The sequence below is a fragment of the Vigna radiata genome, chromosome 1 (genome assembly GCF_000741045.1).
Source record: "Vigna radiata var. radiata cultivar VC1973A chromosome 1, Vradiata_ver6, whole genome shotgun sequence".
Classification (NCBI taxonomy): domain Eukaryota; kingdom Viridiplantae; phylum Streptophyta; class Magnoliopsida; order Fabales; family Fabaceae; genus Vigna; species Vigna radiata.
This window is the reverse complement of record NC_028351.1, coordinates 23,240,061-23,257,955: the sequence shown is the minus strand read 5'-3', so window position 1 is coordinate 23,257,955 and position 17,895 is coordinate 23,240,061. Positions and strand designations below refer to the sequence as shown.

General features: G+C 29.3%; 1 non-coding gene across 1 annotated transcript; it reads left to right on the top strand.

Moving 5' to 3' along the window:
• The first annotated feature begins 8,514 nt into the window (after window positions 1–8,514).
• TRNAF-GAA lies at window positions 8,515–8,587 on the top strand. The gene has a single exon. It is a non-coding gene; the product is annotated as a tRNA-Phe (tRNA).
• Window positions 8,588–17,895: the final 9,308 nt, after the last annotated feature.

Sequence of the window (17,895 nt, the reverse complement as noted above, 5' to 3'; positions counted from 1 at the left end):
ATACTACTCTTTTAAGGTCACCCTAGGCTAGAGCAACCCAAGTGGCCTCCTTTAGCCACCTTCCTCCAAGAGTTGGCCCAACCTCTCTTAGAGAACCACCAAACACACCTTCCATCACCATATAACTCATCAAAACCATGAGCTATCAACACCTTTCACCACCACCAAATTCCGCAATCTTCATCTATGAACTTATGGCTTGATTTGCTTCTAGATTTGGCTTGTCCTAGCTAGAGCAATGTATTATTTTGCCATCAGGTCTCCACACATATAATCCTTTAGGAAAAGCAACATTTCTGTAATAACAATTTCTAACATTGTGACCAACACAATTACAATAGAAACATGCATTTTTAGCAGGTTTACTTAAATCAATAAATCTCTTAGTATTGGTTCTGTTAGATTGAGCTTTGTACCTGTATATAGATCTGGCAGAGGATTTCAATACAATATTTAAATTGTCTCTACCTTAAGTAAACTTAGCTAGCGTGCTAGTCAAGTAATTTATCTTTTCAATATGAGTAGGACAATTTTCACATGGGTTTTCAACTGTAACAGTTTCAATTTTAATATCCTTAGCAGATAACAAAGCATCATTCAATTCTTTCTCTAATTTTTCATTTTCAGCAACAAGGTTGTTAATCCTATATTCATAATCTCTCCTCTCATAGTTGAGTCGATTAACCTTATACTGTAGTCGCATTGCTTCAGCATGCAGTTCTCTGAATGTTTCCACTAGTTGCTGATACTTTTCTTCAATTGGTAGCTTCTCGAATTCTTCATCGCTATCACTGTCATCTTGTAATGTTCCAACCATGTGGCAGATGTTGGATTCTTCCTCATGATCAACATCTTCATAACTTGAGCTTTCAAAATCTGTTCTCCCAAGCAATGTATGCTCCTTTTCTTTTCATGTTTCTACCTTGAGGGAATCTTTTCTTGCCTTTCTACTTAGGCTTTAATTCAGGACATTCAGGCTTGATGTGTCCTTCCTTTCCACATACGTAACAATGGACAACATTTGTACTGAAGCTTTTCTTTTTACCTTGACCTGCATGGTTAGTCAGTTGACTATCATTATGTATAAGTTGACTAAATTTTCTCACCATCAAGGTCATCAATTCTTTCTCGTCCATGTCTGTTTCTGAGTTGTTCTTGCTTGTAGCCTTCAGAGCAATGGACTTCTTTTCTTCAATCTCCTCTTCATCCTTCAATCTACCAAGTTCCAATTCATGTTCACGTAGCTTCACAAACAAGGTAGCCCTGTTCATCGTTGTAAGATCTTTGGATTCAGAGATTGCTGTGACTTTTGGTTGCCAATTTTTGTTCAGACTTTTCAGAATCTTGATGTTGATTTCTTCTTTGTCAAACACCTTCCCGAGAGCCATGAGATGATTTACAATATGAGAGAATCTTTTCTGTAGATCATAAATGGTTTCTCCAACCTTCATTCTGAAGAATTTATACTCTTGTTTCAGGGAGTTCTTTCTTGCTCTCTTTACTTCATCCGTGCCTTCATGAGTTACCTCTAAGACATCCCACATTTCTTTTGCAGATTTACATTGAGATATCCTGAAAAATTCATCAACTATTAGTGTAGAGGCAAGAATATTTCTAGCTTTAATATCATACTGAGCTTTTCTATTTTCATCAGCAGTCCACTCAATAAAATGTTTTAAAACAGTTTTCTCNTCAACAGTTTTGGTAGGCACAAAAGGACCATTTAAAGTAGCATCCAAAATTCCTTTATCTTGCGATTCAAGAAAGATTTGCATCAATAGGTAGGCTTCTTTTTACACCAAGAAGGGAGGTGAATTGGTAGTTTATCAAAAAGTCTTTTCGCAATCTTGAAATCAAAGTATGAAACTTTTCAAACTTTCTTGAAATGAAAGTAATGAAATTCATATGCAGCGAAAAAACGTAGTTGACTACGCAAATAGTAAAGTCGACTGTAAGTAAAAGTGCAGGGATTGAGAAAATCAAACACTAGTTTTTGTACTGGTTCGGCCAACAATGCCTACATCCAGTGTCCTTCCAACCCAGGAAGCAAATGCACTATAATGGTTACGGTTTTTACAACAAGGAATTTATAGAAGACCTCCACGTCAAAAATACAAATCTCTTCTCTAACCCTTAACCAAAATATAGGCAGTAAACACAACAAGACTTGCAGCAAGATGTCCCCTCTCCTGCAATCTGCCAATCACCACTTTGAACAATCCTCAAAGTGAACCAGACTCCACGAGTCTATCCCCTGTAATCACAACAGGTCCAATACAGCAACTCCACAGATGCTAAACAGAATCTTGATCAAACCAAAAACACCTTCAATGTGCAGAATGTGATCAAGCAATGTGTGTGCAGTCAGTCTCCCTTTGAATCTCTTTCAAGAAAGATCACCACCATCTTCTTGGAGAATTCTTGGAGCTCTAAAACCAAGAGATATCAATATGAAACAAAAATGAAATTGTTAGATCATCAAAAGTCTCTGAACAACTTCGTGCTCATCCAATTTATAGATTTCTGTTTAACAGACATTCTCTGAGTCGAATAAGTTATTAATTCAGTCGACTGAGTTATAACAGTTATAACAGTTCAGTCAAACTAGTACATTCATTCAACCAAAACAAAAAATCATTTAATACAGTTGACCAACTATTCAATGCTCAATTAACTTTTGAAAATATAGCCGTTATAGTGCAAGAGCATAACAAAATTTCAAAACAGACAACTAATGCAGTAGAGTATGTGGCGCATACAGTCGACTTCGACAAGTAAGATCATTTTGAAATTCTTTTCAACTCAAAATATCACAAAGTACTGATTCTCAAAATTTGTACAAAGACTTTAGTATAATTGAATCAATTAAGGATAAAGTACTACAACTTTGACACACAATTATAAGTTTATAAAAGTGCTTGTGGTTTTCGTGCATAAAAACATGTGCAATGCATCCAGAAATGATGTAACAAGTACAAGCTCAATATATATGCATTCACATAGCAATACAACACATAAACATGTTCAACAGATATATCAAACATTCAGCACAAGAACATGTAACACAACAACAACATATGTGTGTTATTAAGTAATGTGTTGTCATCATCAAAAACCAAAATGATATAAATATTGTGTTGTTAACAATCTCAAATTAAACAAAATCAACTGAAGAGAAGAGTTGTTTGATTGAAGCAAAAAAATAGAAGATCAATTCAATATCTAAATATTCATTGGTAAAAACTACCTTATACCCCACTATGATCCTTGCCTCTCATAATGTAGTGTACCAAACTATGACTTCCCTAATATAAACACTCTTATATCCTCAAACACTTTTTGAATAAACATATTCTTAAATATTTTTAAGAATTACAAAATGTGATGAATGAATATTAAGATATGTCATTTCCTTTTCAATAATTTATACGTCATCCAAACAAGTACAAAGAGTATAAAATAACATAACAATAAATAAATAAATATATATATATATATATATAATATAAAATAAAATAAAATCTAAAACAAGTACTTTAAATAAATAACTATATATGATTATAATGTTATAAACAAATATAATAACAAAAGTATAAATTGATAAAAAGACTAGTGTGTAACTGAAAATAGATGAAATAAAATAAATAAATAAATAGGATAAGTGTATAACTTGAAGTAAAGTAAATTAAATAAATAAACAAGATCAATGTGTAGTTGGAGTAATTTAAATTAAATAAATAAACATTATCAGTACGTAACTAAAGGTAATTTAAATTGAATAAATAAACAGATCAATGCATAAGAGATAAATTAAATGAAATAAATATATCAAACCAGTGTGTAATTGAAAGTAAATTAAATTAAATAAATGAAAAAGACTCATGTGTAAATTGAAGTAATTTAAATTACATAAACAAACAAGACTAGTGCATAATTAAAAATAAAATAAAATAAATGGGATCAGTACGAAATTGAAGGTAGATTAAAAGAAATAAATTAATAAAACGGGTGTGAAATTAGAAATAAATTAAATTAAATAAAGATGATAACGATTAGAAATGAGTTTAAAGGAAGTAAATAGAATAGTATATGATTAAAAATAAATAAAAGTTTAATAAAACACAGATGACTTTATTAAGATTAACATAAAAAAAAAAAAGAAATTTAACCTCACTCCCTCTTATCTTATTGGTTGGATTGATACACTAGAAATACTTTTAGAAGACCAATATTTCTTCTAATATATTTCTCCCATATCTTAACTTTCCTTCTCACCTTCTACATCTCTTCCTTCAATTCACCTATTTATAAATCAATTAATCATTACATGTATATTAAATGTAATATTATTCCTTCTTATCTTTTTATCTCTTAGAAGTTTCCTTTACATATATACAGAGAGATGACAAATGAACTATTTTTCATTTTAACCAGGAATCTCCACGTTGACCGGATGCAAATATATGTATGGGTAATACTTGATTTTTCCAATTGGGTATAGGAACAGAGATAGGTATATATACATACTCGTCCCCATCTCTTTTATTATTCTTGTGTCAATACATCATGTTTAAATTAGTAAAGTACCCATATGTGTGTTTGTAAGGGAGAAATAGGGATGGTATTAACATAGTGTGTATCCGTAACTTCATTTGTTAGATAAAATCCTATCCGCTATTTGACCCACAATCCATCGGACATCCATTTAAAAAATATCTACAGATATTTTAAAATCTTCATATACTTGTCAATACTCGCAAAAAATTAAAAATAAAATATTTTATACCTTTTAAAATAAAATTTAAATAAAATTACAATATATATATATATATATAATATAATAAATTAAATTAAATATAAATATAAATATAATTTTAATTAAATTTAACTTAATAAAATATAATTTTATTTTATTTTTAATTAAATTCAATTAAAAAAATATAAATTAATTTTTTTATTATTTTTTACGAGTAACAGGTACCCGCGGGTCGGGTAGTATACTATCCGTATCCGACCCGTTTAGAAGCAGGTATTAAAATACTCACTGTCTATTACCCGTGGATAGTAAATATCTGCAAATAATAACTATCTGTCGCAGATTTTACTCACGCAGATTTTTTTTGTCATCCCTAGAAAGAAATGTCATATTAAAAAAAGATCTTTTGTTATTACATCTACCATGGAAACTAAATCTGTAACACTGGGATGCCACAATTTTCTTTTGTTCGACGTAAAACATAGAAATCATATAAAATTGTTCTTCTCATTTAATCAAAATCCTTTATAAATATGTAAATATAAAGCGGAAACTAAATATGTTCATAGGCAAAAAGTGTCCCTTCTCATCACTACCACCATTGGTTTCGAGTTCACTCTTTGTCACCACCGGTTCCTCTCCTCTCTAGGTCAAAAGTGTCCCTTCCTAAATTTAGGTTTCCCTTTTATAATCTACTCCTTAGGTGGTTCAAGATTTTTTACATTACGTAAAACATGCATTTTTAAAAAGAAAAGAGAAGCCAAAGCTCCCTTTCGTGGAAACTAAAAGAGCCAAGAGCCTTAAGGTCATGAGCAAGGATCAAACACAGGTGCATTCAGCGGACAAGTACATAAACACATGCACTACTAGACTAGCTCCAATCATTGAAATTATAGCACAAAAACAAATGTTTAACATATACTTCATGCATTTCTCAAATTTAAATAAAACAACTATAATTAACATAAATTGTTGACAATATTACTAGACCAATGAAATTGTATTGTGATAGTATTTTTTTCTCACAAGTACTTTAAAAGTATTAAACTCGTAGAATTGAAGTACTTTATTGTAAAAGAGAAAATTTAGAAACAAAAAAATCAATCGAACATATTAGAACAAAGCTGATGATAATTGACCTTTAACAAAGGATTTGTTAACCAAAACAATTTCAGGATGTGTTATGAATATTTGTGTTATTGTTAATTTTTTTTATTGTTAAGAATAAATATTGAGTATTATATTTCTTTTATTATAACTAGGAATTGATACTTTAAGGTTAATTATGCTATGTTTCTAATTATTGTTTTTTTCTATGATTGCATGCATGTATTGTTTTAAATAAAGTCATTATGTTAGACCAATTAGCTGCTAATTATGTTCATAGGCAAAATGTTTAGTTTGTGATACATCAAAGGGAGTATGACAATTGAGTTGTGTAAAATTGTCATTACTCAAATTAATTCATATGATTACGAAATAATGATGTGGCCAATAAAAAGGAAGGTTTTTAATTCCTTGATGTGCATATGTGTCATATTGAATTCTTGAAATGTTAAATACCATTAGATTTTCATTATACTTTTCTCTTGCACAATGGAGAATATGAATGATACGTTATATATGATAAAACAACTAGCGTGTAATCGTTTCCAAAAGCTGAAAATATGTGCCATGTAATGTTATACCGTGGTCTCTTCAATTGTTTGTAGAAAGAAGCAAAACTGCATCATGCAAATTTCACACGAGTTAAGAAATACTAATTGTAATGTGAAATGTGCATATATATATATATATATATATATATATATATATATATATATATATATATATATATATATATATATATATATATATATATATATACCAAATCAACGATGACTTTTTCTTGTGAGTAAGACCATCAAAATTAAACTCGATTAAGCATTTAAGCATAGAAAATACAAATTACAAATAAATTTATAGTTCAAAATAGAACAAAATCAAACTCTTAATCTGTGGATTTGAAATCGGTGCTAAAATTAAAATAACATAAGCCTAAGTAAGAAAACAATATCTACTATTTTTTAACATATAAAATACTATTATGAGCTTAACAAAATATTTTTATAATTAAACGTAAAATTAAAAAATATTTTAATCTTTACTAACAGATTGCGCCCTATTAATTTTCATCAAGGACATAATTCTCTCTTTCAAGTGTTTACAAACAATTATATTAATGTTCACAAATAACTTTTGAATAAAATCTTCTCTTGTAAATTGTATTTAAATTTATACAAAAATATAAAAATTTCCACCTTGATGACTTTTTTTTTAAGAAAATATAAACTTATTATATACTCTATGAATAAAAACGGTGTTTTAATGTTAATTTGTTTTATTGTTACTCCTATGTTAACAAAATTACATTAATGTTATAATTGTCATTAACTCTGACCATAATCAGTTTATAGGTGCAACTAATTTTGTAAGACTTTCAGAGAAATAAAGTATATATTAATTAATATTCAAAGAACATATATTCTCTATTCACATTATTATATATTCAGGGAAGGGATTATATTATACATGTAAATAAAAATGTCAAAGAAACATAAAATATAGTAAGAGTCAAAAGGTATATATATGTTGCCTTTTCACATTATTAGGATCTATTAGGGGAAGTAATTAAGTGCTGAGTTCACACCAGAGAAAATGTCATTGATCTTAAATATAGAAAACACAAATATCGTAACATAATACTAAATTGAGTTGAATTGTTCGAAAACAATTGAATTGTTTAAAAAAACTATATTTAATTACTATATTGATTTTGTTTTTAAAAAACTAAATTATCTTTAAATAAGATTATTGAAGCTAATCTAAATTGTAAACTTGTGAGACTGGAAAATATAAAAATTCAAACAATTCCTATAATTTAAAAAATTGTTCAATTTGATCTAATTGTTTAATTCAATTTTTATTATTTTATTTTAATCCATGAATTGTGTTCGTATGTATAAAAATATTAATAAAAAGACAACTTCGAATGGTATAACAATATATATAATCTAGTTTTACATCAAAACTATATATGTTTTCAATCTTGAACAATGAGAAGATTATTAAAAAAAAAAAATATTTTCACATTAACTTACAAAATTTCTCTCACACGAGTATTTTTTATTTTTATTTTATCACTGTTTGAAGTTAATTCATTCCACTCAGTTTAAATTTTGAGTACTAATACATCATGTGAAGTTATTGAAAAATTTTCAAATCTAAATTTGAATTTGTAATTTTTTTAGGTAACATATCTCACATTTTTTTTATATGTTTTTGTGCCTCTCATATGAAATTACTTAAATTTAATCCTTTTAAGTTTTTTTAGAATCATAAGTATATTTTATTAGAGACCATCTTACTCAAGTTAAGTAGGATTATTTTAAATGATGATACCCCAATTGGCATATTTAACAGGACAATTGTATAAAACTTGAACATGATACTTTGAAATTGATTTAAGATTAAAAAATCTCGTTTTAGTTCCATCTATGCCCATTGTTAATTAATAGCTTATTATATATATATATATATATATATATATATATATATATATATATATATGTTGTTGTCACTAATAAATTTGAATTTTTCTTTTGTTGCTAATAATTGTTTTAATTTTTCTTATTTTGTATTTCATTCCTTAATTGTTTAGCTTTATTAACTAGTTATTCTTTAATTGTTAAACCAATGTGTCATGTTAAAATCTCTAAGCGGGGATAGCTCAGTTGGGAGAGCGTCAGACTGAAGATCTGAAGGTCACGTGTTCGATCCACGTTCACCGCATTTAATATTTTGCCAATTTAATCTGAATTCAAATGTTTCAATTTATCATAATCAATGTAACAACAATAATTATTTTAGACCAGAAGATAAAAAGAACTTTCTCAAAAATAAAAAAGATTACAATTAAAAATATTTTTAATTTAAATCTAATTTTATTTATTTTTCTTCTTAATGCATTTCAAAGGTTTTGTCACTAATTTATTTATCAAACCTGAGAGACTTTTCCTAATGAACTCCAAAAGATAAAAAAGAAGAATTAAAAACATATTTAATTTAAATCTAATTTATTTATTTTCTTGCTTAATGCATTTTAAAGATTTTGTCACTAATTTATTTATCAAACCTGAGAGACTTTTCCTAATGAACTCCAAAAGATAAAAAAGAAGAATTAAAAACATATTTAATTTAAATCTAATTTATTTATTTTCTTGCTTAATGCATTTTAAAGATTTTGTCACTAATTTATTTATCAAACCTGAGAGACTTTTCCTAATGAACTCCAAAAGATAAAAAAGAAGAATTAAAAACATATTTAATTTAAATCTAATTTATTTATTTTCTTGCTTAATGCATTTTAAAGATTTTGTCACTAATTTATTTATCAACCAGAGAGACTTTTCCTAATAAACTCCAAAAGAATTCACAAATTAACAATCACTTGTTTTATTTTGGTATTTAAATTGACTCTTCTTTTTTTTTTTTTTTTCCTTTTTTGAGGCGTTGTTGACTATCTCATGCAATAGTTATTAGCAACATTCTTCAATTTTAAAATTTTAGAAATTAATTTGATAATATTTTATAATTTTAGATTCATAATTACAAACATTGAGTCTTTACTTTTTTTTTTCTTATTCACATATTTAATCAAAGATGAAAGCGGTTAATAAATTGATTTGGATATTGTATCGTGGTAAAAAATTACACATAGGAGATTAATTTATTCTAGCACACAATTTAATAGAATCAGTGGGATCTATCTAACCAATAAATGTCAAAATATATATATATATATATATTAGCAGTTATCCATAGCACATATATAACTTAATCTAAATGCTTTAGTCAATGCTCCCTTATATACTTTCAAAAATACATATACCATAATAGTTAAAAAATGACTTAATTACCTTTTTAGTCTCCAAGGATTAAATTTTTGTTTTGTATCTGCTTTTAAAAATAATGTTATTTGTCCCTTACGTTACTAATTTTGTTAAAATTCGATCCCTTGCATTAAGTAGTTAGGAACGGTGTAAACTTCACACTTACGTGACGGTATTTTCTTTTTCTCTCTTCTGCTATTCCTGACACTTCTTTCTCTTTCTCATGTTTCTCTGTCACATCATTATAACATCATTATAACTTCACACGCTTACGCGATATTTTTTTTCTCTCACCTCTCTTTATTCTCCAAACAAATCTCTCATTTTTTATGTCAAACTCTCTCTTTTTTTTCTTCAACACCCAACAAATAAAACACCATCTTTCTCTTTCTCTTTCTCTATAATGTTTCTTACTTCTTTGACTACTTCATCCTCTCTTCTCCCCAATTTTTTCTTTCCCAACCAAATCAGGTTGCTCGTTTCTGCTTCTCTCTCAATTACCACCTTTGCAGATTTTTAAATTCTTAAATGTATTGATTTCTCTGTCTTGTCTTGTTTAGGAGTTTCTTTCTACTATTTTCTTAATGGATAAAATTGTCTGCTAATGCTCACATAAGGTTCAAGGATTGTGCACTGCTTTAATGCTTCCTCAACTTCAAGGATTGTGCAACTGCTTTAAAGCAAATGTCTTTCAGTGTTCGAATGTTGGGGTTGCAATTTCAAGCAAATTAAATGCAGTGAAGCAGGTATCATCAGTGGTATTTCCAACAAGCTTGAGTGTTGGAGTGGAAGCAGTTGATCCCCATATATCTTTAAAAGATGTTTCATTAGTAGAGCTTGTTGATTTTGTTTCTTTTGGATCTGCAAAGTTCACAGAACCATCAATAGATGCAATGTGTAAAATGTGTGCAAGTAATTTGTTTAGGGTTTTCCCACCCAAGTTCCGTCCTAGTGCTACTGGTGGAGAAACAGAAGATGAAGAGCTTATGTTTGATCATTCCTGGTCTTACCTAAAAATTGTTTATGATCTTCGTCGGTGCACAAGTAATTTGTTCAAGGTTTTCCCACCTCCACTGGTGCGCATTTCCCCATCTTCGTCGGTGCTCTTCGTCATCTCCAACGACAGTGCTTCATGAAGGTTATTGGTTGCCTCCCTCAATCGGCACTAATAATTGCAGACAAATATGGAATAGATTTAAATTACAACCATCTCCCAACTTTTTCTCAATGTCTTTCTCCTCCACTGATTTCTTTGAAGTTTGGTCTTCAACGCCATTCTTCCTTTCAATGTACTCACCATAGAACTCCCACATGGCAATAAGACTAAATCTATGTCATTGCATCCAACACTCCCTTTGAAAAGATACGATTGATAGCAAATACTAGAAGTTAGAAAAGCATGTGATAATCTCCTTTCATCATCACTAACAAGTTAGAAAAATGCAAATATAAGTTTGAGGGTGGGGTGGTGGTGGTGTTGAGGTCGAAACTCCGGAGGAACTCGCGGAGGCGGGCGATGAGTTCGAGTTCAGAGACCATGGATGGAAGTTTACCAAACCAAAACCAACCCTTCTTCGAATGCACGAGTTGGGTTGCAACGGGTCACTCACCCTAAGACTGAGTCTCTGCATAAAAGAAAAGGGAAATACCTGACGCAGAAGAGAGATAAAAAACATTAATAGGGAAGAGAGGACGTATATTAGACTGTGAGGAGAGAGAAGAAAGAAAAGAGAGAGAAGAGAGAAAAAGCTGAGAGTGTTACAGTAAGAACAGAGGATAGAGAGGAAAAAGTGTTCCACCTCAGACAAAGTTAATACCGTTACTGTGAATTTAACGGAAGAGACCTATTAAAAGCAAAATTAGTAACCTGAAGACCAAATTAAATCATTTTTAAAAGCGGGTATAAAAAAAAAATTCAACCCCATGGAAACTAAAAAGATAATTAAGCCTTAAAAAATTTAATGAAGTGAATTTAAATTACTCTTGACATTAATTAGACTTTGATTCCTTCTTTAATTCCTTTACAGGATTTTATTATAACATTTCAGCTTCCTTATTATAAAGAAAATATCAGTGTAATAATTAAATTCACTCATAAATTGTAAAAAGACAAACTATTTAATAGAAAAATCCAGGTTCAAATATTGCTTTAATATGGAATCAACTACAAACAAATTACTACAAACAAAACTTTTCTCTAAGAAAATAAAAATGATTTTCTACAATCAACATCTTTGATAAGAAAAAGATAAGGGTGTACCCAAAAACAAGACGAGACGTAGTCCTAATGCAAGTAGCATGCATATATTATCATTAAAAAAAAAAAACAAATTGATCAAGTTGACTAGGTCAAGAAAGAGACCCCATGTTTGACTGTCAAAAATAACTGAGACTTATAAACACTATAAATACACATATTCTTCTTAAACAACAGACACACAAATGTGAAGGTACAAAGCATATATATATATATAGAGAGAGAGAATATATATAGATAAGAGAGACAGAAAACAATAATCAATCACAGTATATATAAAATATCTTACAAAATGGGTTCATGCTTTGAGTTTTTCCTTTCACCAAAGTTTGGAATAAGGGCAAAGGGATTCCTTTGGAGGACTAACAAGGCTGAAGCTCAGTCTCAGCTGCTTAAGGCACCAAAATCATGTAAGTTAAATCCTGTTCCTACTGTCATGGATTTTGTGCTAGTTGCTTCTTAATGTCTCAGCTATTACACATTCATAAGAATTGTTTCTTTGAATCATTCATTGCTGAAGTAAGAAAACTTGTGTGAAAACAAAAACTGTGAAAGTGGAAATTGTACACATGTAAATTAATATCATGATCATATTGGTGAGATATACTAGTAAATGAAATAATATACAATTCAAAAGGCCATATAATTTATCCTTGATGATTTATAGATAAGTAGGATTTTTCCATTAATCAATTAGAAGATTATAAAGAAAATATTGGATTAGATTCTTCTATCAATTATTGAATTTTATGAATAGTTGATAATGTATTTATTGTTTTTCAACATTAAATGAATCCTTCTATCATTATCAAAATTAATCCATTCATTTTTTTTTTAATTTTATCTTAATTGTTGTGCAAAATTTATTTCTGAATTGTTTTAAAAGTATATTTTCAAATGTTCAAAATATATTATTTTTTATAAAGAATTTGAATGTTTCTTAAAAAGGTTGTGAAAAACATATTAATTAACTTGTATCAAATAAATAAAAATGGATCAAATTTTTCATTAAATTTTTAATTAACCAAAAATAGATTAATGAATTTTGTATTTGACCTATTATAATTCAAACTAAATTTATCCAGTCCGTCTGATTTTTTCACCCGTAATCGCGTATAATTTGTTATTATTTAGTTTCTCGTGTATATATAACTATGCCATTAATTTTAAATTGAAATATCTATTTGTTTGTAATTTGCAGCAGTTACAGTTGAAGAACGAGACGATCCGTGGGATCTACCAGGACATAATTTTTGAAAGAAAATTATGTTCATCATGATCAACGTCTCTCTCCTGATAAATGAAGTGTCAAATAAAAATAGAGAAAGACTCAGAATATATGATATTAATGAGTTTTTATCTTTTTTATTGAACACTTTCACTTATGTATTATCATAATTCACCACTGTGTCAATCTTTTTAGACGTGATTTTTTTTTTTTTTTTTTATCTACAGCTACATGTTATACTAATCAAACATTTGGTTTTCTTTTCTTGGTTATGTTTAGTTCTACGTAGCAGAAACTTTTTAGGTCATTGATATTTCAGTGAAGTTGTTGTGGTTTTTATTTGGTGAAGTTGTAATAGTTTTTTTAGGCAATAATAAGTATATGAAAGTGTTTTGGTAATTTATGTTGTGAAAGTTATTTGTGTATAGTTTTCCTTCCTAATAATTAGTAGCTTTATGTTTGAATCACCCAAGAAAAAAATAACGTATACTCTACAATATAATATTAAAATAAAAAATAATATATATAAAACTTAATCCTCATGTCTTTTTATTAAATATTTTTATACTAAATCTATAATAAAAAGAAAGTTTAGGTAACATTGTTCGTTTTCGAAAAGAGTGTAAATTTTAGATATATTGAAATCAACTCAATCACTTAATATTAATGAATTTTAGATATATTTATTGAAATCAACTCAATCACAAGTCTTTATTTATATAAATCTATTAATTTTTCAAAATGTAAAAAAAAAAAAATCTTGATGTGTAAAAATATAAGATATATAAAACATTTCCTAATACAATAATTATAACATTCCGTTCAAACAAAATTACTAAATTAAGACATTCCAATTATGATACACAGTAGAACATATCACTCATATATATATATATATATATATATATATATATATTTATTGAAAAACAATTATTTTCATGCTTCATTTGATATCAAAATACATCTTTTAAGGCTTAGAATAAGTTTAGAATCAAGCAAAACACGTAAGTTGAGTCAGTTGAGAGTCAAAAGTTGTTTTTAGAGATATTATGCTTGTTTTGCATTGTTTTGCAGCATTTTTGATGAAAATGAAGAATGACATTGAAGATGGAAGGTCTTAGACTCAAGAAAGAAGAAGAAACATGAAGAAAAGAAGAGTCTAGGAACCACCCAGTGCCAAAATCCAATGTTGGGCGGCCAAGCGCGAGGAGAAGCAAACCGCCAGGCGGTGGCGCAATTATGGAGACACCGCGGGGCGCCAAAAGTGCGACGCCGGGCGGTTGCCTGCTGGGCTTGGGCCTAAATTCTGTGACGCTCCTCAACTATAAATAGCCCTAGTGCGAGTTTAGATGCATTCTTTTGACAGAAAGGGGCGGCCAGACCTAGTTTTCACTCCTTGGAGAAGATCTCTTGGATGCTTAGGCTCCTTTTTATCCAATCTAGGGTTTGTTTTTCCATTCTTCCATCATTTTTCATCTACTTTCACCATGACAATGGTGAACTAAACCCTTTTGTTGTTGGGGAACAATGTAATCTTTTGAAACTCTCTCTTTATTGAAACTCTTATTTATTTATATGCTTGTCGTATGCTTTGATTATCAATTGTTGGGTTTCTCATCTGCGCTTAATGCTTTTATCGTTTAACTCATTCGATAATTGTTGTTTGTCTTTATTGATANNGGAACNTACGGTACTGTCATGAACTGGTGGGAAATTCCTTGATTAAACAATACCACGTAGGGATAGGGGGTAGGACGATCAATTGTTTTTGCTTCCGTTTATCATGCATTATTAATTACTAAGGGAGGCTAGGGATAGCAAGCCAGTAATTAGTAATAGGCTCTTTTTGTCGAGGGGTCGGGTTAAGGGTAGACTAAGAAAGTTTGCATGACAATTAGATAACAAAGCGAATCAAATAAGAGGAGTAGATAAGAGAGAGTGGATAAGATGAAATTGTAAACCCCAATAACTCCATTCATCCATAGTCTTTTTCTCGTCAACTAAATCAATTGCATTTGCATGTTTACTTTTTATTTTGCATCCAAACTACAAATTAATTTTCTTTACAAGTCTTACGATTTTAGTTTACACGAAAGATAAGGCCTTCGAGTTCTTTGGGGAGAACGATATTGGGTTTACCAATTATATTACTTGATACGATCTGGTACACTGGCCAGGGTGTTAACATATATATAAGAAAATTGAATGTTATATCCAAAACTATACATATAAAGAATAGGTAGTGAAATAAAAAGAAGGTTCTTTATTTAAACATGGATCAAAGCGTGTATCATAAATGTAATTATTGTAAAAGAAGAAAGATAACACATAACAAATAAGAAATACACGAGGAAAACTATTAGAAAAAGAGACAACATAGATGTATAATACATTAAGTAATTTAATTACCACAAAAGATGCAATTTCAATTTCAATCATTTCACAAGAGCATACATTGAATTAAACTTTTCTAGACTCAATTTATCCGAATAAGTACAATTGAGTCAGATTTGGAAAGTCATGCACTTGTGGTAGTAATACATTGCTTTACCCAACTATCATAAACAAGGTTAGTTCTTCACAATGTCATAAGAACTTTGAAATCATTCTTCTGAGGGACTTCCTACCACTCTCACCATTATCCTTTATATGAATATGAATGATTAGTAAAGTTCATGACATCTTCATATAATGAAACAATTGTCACCTCAATGCACACCCTCATGAACCATAAACTCAATGGGATTTCCTTCCTGTAAATGCTCTATAATCCATACATTCATACATTGTTTCACTTTACAAACCAAATACATAATTAATATAATAATTGATGTCACATATAATCATGAAAAATAACCTATAAAAGATGCAAAATAGAATGGTGATTGACGACATTAGAGGTGTGACCAACATTAGCACTTTAGGAGCTTGAGGTCCAATGATAGGACCCTTAGAACCCCTTTGGAATGTAATGTTGATAATTTTGGCCCTCAACAAAGTTGGCACCCAACGATACACAGTTAGTGAGATCTTTGACTTTGGTTTCGTCTGACGAAGCACATTCTTGATCAATGACAACACAACCCAACGCTTAGCGGCTTAGGGTGAAAATGCCTCCAAACTTGAAAAAAAAAATTGAACTGGCATTGAACGCCCGTTACTACCACCCAACACCATGACAAAGTAATGAATGGGAAAATTCTAACTTGATTATTGAATCTAATAGGTACCTTCCATTAATATTTTCTTAGTTCAAATGTATGTAAAATAGTTTCTAAATGGTACCAATCATCTGCTCAAATTTAGAATTCCCTTATTCAATTTCATCATCTGCTCAAATTTAGAATTCTCTAATTCAATTCCATCATCAAGTCAACATAACTTCTCAATTATAAAAATTTGAACACCAACACAAGAATAATCGAAATTCAGAAAAACTCATATCGTATTAAACTAGTGCATCATTCACATGCAACAAATCAATTCAACAAAAGTTTAAAAATAGAAATCGAAGACACCAGCTAGCTTCCCTTACTTGACAAAACTGCTTAAACAACTTTAAGATATCCAAACACATCTCTAGCTCAACATGATGCTTTATCTACACATAGAAACATCACAAACATGATCAGATCATACCATTATTATCATTGATAAATAGAGAACCCCCATTGAAGACTCAAAATACATACAACCAAAAAAAGATCACATGCAGCGAAGAAAACATATTTTGAGAATCCATAAAAATAGTTTCTAAAATGATAATATGTTTTAAAATAATGAAACTCGTTTATAAAATTTCTATTTATACTTTATTATTTTAACATTAAAATAATCAAATTTAATTATTTTAAATACTTTATTAATTATAAAATACCATTTTCTATATCTTACGATTTTGATCAAGATTTTCTAAACAAAAGAAAACATTTTAGAAATTCTAATATCTTTCTTCTAGAAAAAAGTAAAAATAAATGAATTAATACATCATAATCTTACATTTTCCATTTATTATTAATGGAATATCTTGTATTTATGAAATATATCTTTATAACTAATCTGTAAATAATTTTTAGACTACAATATCTTAAGATATCTCCTTAATATACTTTCTTATATTAATTTATTTGGTTCCACTAATATTTGGCCAAATTCAATAAGAAAGAATAACATAACAAAACTTTATATGGTATCATAGCAACTCCAAGATAGGAGATGACGTCAATTGTTTTTCAGCTAACGAAACCTTCGCTTTTTCTACTAGAAATTCTAACTTTTGTCATCTTGTCATGGGTGATACCTTGACCCTGAGACCTCTCCACTCCACATCACCATTCTACCTCCATCCCTCTCATGGACCACACATCACAATCTGTCCCATTGTGTTAGGTCACTAGTAGAAAAATAGCTTTTTATGACGGATAAAATTGACTTATTATGACGAATGACCTGACGTCATAGTTCTGGGTGTCATAATAGGTCTCTGCATTTTATGACGGACAGAAAAGTCCATCACAATAGGTCCAGTGTATTATGACGGACTTTCTGTCACGTATCATAATAGGTCCAGTGTATTATAACAGATTTTCATTTATCAGTCATAATATAGCGAATTTATTATAACGCACCTAGATTTACCTATCATAATATGTAGTGTTTTATGACGGAGATTTTTTCACCTATCATAATATGTAGAACATATTATGACAAGTAATTGTTCACC